The sequence below is a fragment of the Solanum tuberosum genome, unplaced genomic scaffold (assembly GCF_000226075.1).
Source record: "Solanum tuberosum cultivar DM 1-3 516 R44 unplaced genomic scaffold, SolTub_3.0 scf00010, whole genome shotgun sequence".
NCBI classification, from domain to species: domain Eukaryota; kingdom Viridiplantae; phylum Streptophyta; class Magnoliopsida; order Solanales; family Solanaceae; genus Solanum; species Solanum tuberosum.
In genome coordinates this window covers 3,245,419-3,249,383 of record NW_006238936.1, presented here as the reverse complement: position 1 = coordinate 3,249,383, position 3,965 = coordinate 3,245,419, and positions in this window count along the sequence as shown.

The window sequence follows — 3,965 nt, the reverse complement described above, 5'->3', positions numbered from 1 at the left end:
AACTATTTAATAGTATATTTTAAAGGTATATATGTGCCCACGTGGACATATTACTATTTATAATTTTGTATTATTTTTTATGTCCATGTGGGCAAATATATATGTTTAAAATACGGTATTAAATAGTCTAGGGAGGTAATAGGTCCTCATGAAAGTTTAGTATCGCAACAGCAAATCCGACCAAAGTTGGGGTATTTTTCAGACCATTATCCCTATATTTTACATATCCTTAGTTTAAGATCACGAGATTATAAAGGTATTTTTTTATAATTTTTTAAATTTTTTGTCAAATTAAAATTAGATAAATAAATTGAAACCGGTGAGTATTATTATTTAATTTTTTTTAATAAAAAAAGTAAAAGAAAACGAGATTAATTTGGACGGTCATTAGGATAAGGTTTAGGTCGGCCAAACTAAATAATGTCCTTTATTCAACCAATAAATAAAAATGATTCATGTCAATTTCATGAAGGGAAAAAGTAAACTTTATGTGATAAAGATAGTTTGTCCATATTCAGAGAACAAGAATTATCCAATTAAAGTGTAACACGATAACTTAGCAATATAATTTGTTTGTTCTGATCATAGTGTGGCAATTTTGGGAAATTTTATTGGACAAACTCCAAGGCATGGTAAATTTATATGCTTTTGCACTTTTTCCTAATTGAAGTCTATTCATGCTTCACTAACTTCTTTTTATATAAAAAAAACAATAAAAAACTTCAATACAACATCGGTAGACCTTTTTTCGAATTTTATTATAGTTTATTATGTTGTTTAGTGACAACTTGTACGTCCAATATTTATAATTGAAAAGATATAAAAAGATCAGATTTGTTATATTATATGCTTCATATCAATAAGGGCATTAATAAAAGTTTTTAGTTATTTAACCACTTGTAATAATTTTGAATCAGAATCAATTTTAGTAAACATGCATGTGGAGAAAGTAGCTATGGTGTGCATTATTAGAACGAAATCGAAAAATGAAATAGGACAGAAACTATTTTGCTATTTGGCTTGGGTTTTCCATTTTTGATTTGGTTTCGGATTAAAAATTTAAAAGTTTTTGGTTTCTTAGTTCTATAATAAGTAAAAAAAAATCAACTAGCATTAAATAATATACCTACATTCTGCTTTAATAAAAATATTAGGTGGAGCTTGTTCTTAGCTTGTTGATTAATTGCATTATGCTTTTATTGTAGACTATGGTATGAGTGTTTGACTATTATCACATCAGATGTGTATTATTACTATTATTTATTAATAGTATTTACGGTTTTCATCATGTGAACTAAATTTAGAAAATATATTTAAGAACCTTAACAATTAACATGGTAGTATTTTTCATTCTTTATAATTGCTATTTTTATTTTGTCATTTAAATATGTCACTATTTAATTATATTAGATCCATATTCACTTATCAAGAAATCGATTCAAAAAGAAAAAAATCGAACTAAACTAAACTAAATTTATTTGAAAATTGAACTTAATAATGCAAACCAAACTGAAAAAATGGAATGTACATGACCCCTAGGTGCGAGACTGAAGAGAAAAGTACATCTATCAAGATTAGATAAATGATCAAATACTTGATTTTCTTTTCATAGTAGTTAGAAAAATACTCTCTTCCGTTTTAATTTTATTTTCTGTCAAACTTTTCTTTATTGTATTAAATTTCATGTCAAGTTAAAATATGATAAACAAATTAAAAGAGGACATACTAGGATAACCTTATTATTGTATGGTATAATTTTTTTCTTTTGGTCAACTATGATTCAAAAATGTTAAAGTTTACATGTCCACCATGAACATTAGAGTGAAATTTGCGCAATTTTATTTAGTTTAAGAGTAATTTTTTCTTATAAAATATGTTCACGTATTGGGAAACTTCTGCTATTATATATCAACAAGGAAAAATCTAATACTTATTGATCACGATAATGATATATTGACCCCCAACTATTAATAGATGGCAAATCTGAATTATTTCCCAAAATTTAAAGAAAAAATTGGTCCTTTTTTCCAATAAATTATATGGAGTACAAGGAGTAACATTTTTGGCGTATGAGGCCAAAAAAGTTGAAACAATTTTGGCGTATGTATTGGTGTTTCTCGTTGTTTTAGGTACAATGAACTTGAACCAACGGGAAATAGAGATAATATCTCATATGGTCATTCAACAGTTTTTTTAGAAAGTCATTAAACTATGTATAGTTTTCTCAAAAAGTCACTCAATTTTATTTTGTAACTCAAAAGTCACTTAATTAAAGATAATTTTCTTAGAAAGTCACTTAACTATTAGTATTTCACTTAAAAAATCGCTCAAACAATTTAGATGATTTTTTCACTAAATTTTATTGAACTAATTTTTTTAATTTTAAACTAAATTTTAAGTAATAAAAAGGTACCAACTATTTCTTAAAAGTTATTGAGTATATATTGATTAAAGATAAAATCCATCAAGGTGCATACTGGTAGATCTAATTTTTCCTATTTTGATTTTTTAAAATAGAAACTCAATATATATCGTCTAATACATATTTCATTTATCTTATTGATTTTTTATCGTCTCCTTTTCTTCATCAGTTTTTCCCCTTTTTATTGCTGCTTCTACTTCAATATTTAATTATTGCTCCCCTCCTTGCTGCTTCACCCAATACAATTTTGATTTGAATATTTTTAAATAAATAATGGGTACCTTTTTATTTGATATAATTTTTTAATAAATAATGAGTACCTTTTCATTGGTTTAAAAATTGTTCTAAAAAAATAATTAACTAAAAAAATATTTAAATTAATTGAGTGACTTTATAAGAAAATTGTCTTTAGTTGAATGACTTTTGGGTTATAAAATAAAGTTAAGTGACTTTCTAAGAAAATTATGCATAGTTGAGTGACTTTTTAAGAGAACTATGCATAGTTGAGTGACCATATGAGATATTATCTCCTAGAAATATGGTTGGAATTATTGCTTTGTTTCATAACTCACAAGCAATGTGAAGGAGCTTTCAATGAATTCATTTGACAAAAATATGAATAGTGGTTAGTGAAGAGCATGACCACTCAACTTGGAGATTAAGTCTTCCAATCACTTTTCATGTGACTTTTAGTTTCTTTTTTCCCTGTATTTATCTTTTTTTTCCAGAGGTGGTTCTTGGACGTTGATCGTGCTGATAAAGTCTCTTATTGATTGGTGAAAAGAAAAGAAAAAGTTACATATAATAAGGTGTAGTGGTACTCTTAATGATGTGAGATCTTTTAGGGATCGGCTTGTGCAAGCATGACCCCTAATTTTTCAACCCCTAATTGTTAGCCGAACAATAAAAAAAGATTGAAGAAATGAAAGCAGAAGAAGAGCAGGAATTTGGGAGGTGATATTAGGATCGATCCATTTTGATAATACAGGGATATCCTGCACCAATGTTTTTGTAGTATGAACTTATCACCATGATATTATAAAACGTCAATCATATTTTTCAACGTGACATAGTAATTTGCATGACTTTTTAACATCCATTGACAAAGACTTCTTTTCCTTTAACCAATAAAATAAAACAAAACATGTAGACTTAGATAAGAAAGAAATAAGTTGATTTGAGAGTTAAAATTAATTCAAGGAGTTGAGATTGAAAGGTCAAATTTAGAGCCGTCAAATATGGGTTAGGCCCGTTGGGCCGGCCTGGCCTAACCCGGGATTTAATAGGGCTGGGCTAAGATTTTGGAGCCCATTTATGAAAAGGGTTTTTTAGCCCGGCCTGAATAAGTCTGCTGATCTATAGGGCTCGAGAAATATAGGTAGGGCCGTCCCGTGGGCTAAATAAAAATAACTTAAAAAATATAATATAATATTAAAATTTAAAATTAAAGAGATCCAAACTCAAAATCTATTTAAAGTTTTTTAGGAAATCACTAAGTATAGAAGTTGCATCCACCATGAAAATGTCCAAACACTTGTTGCTA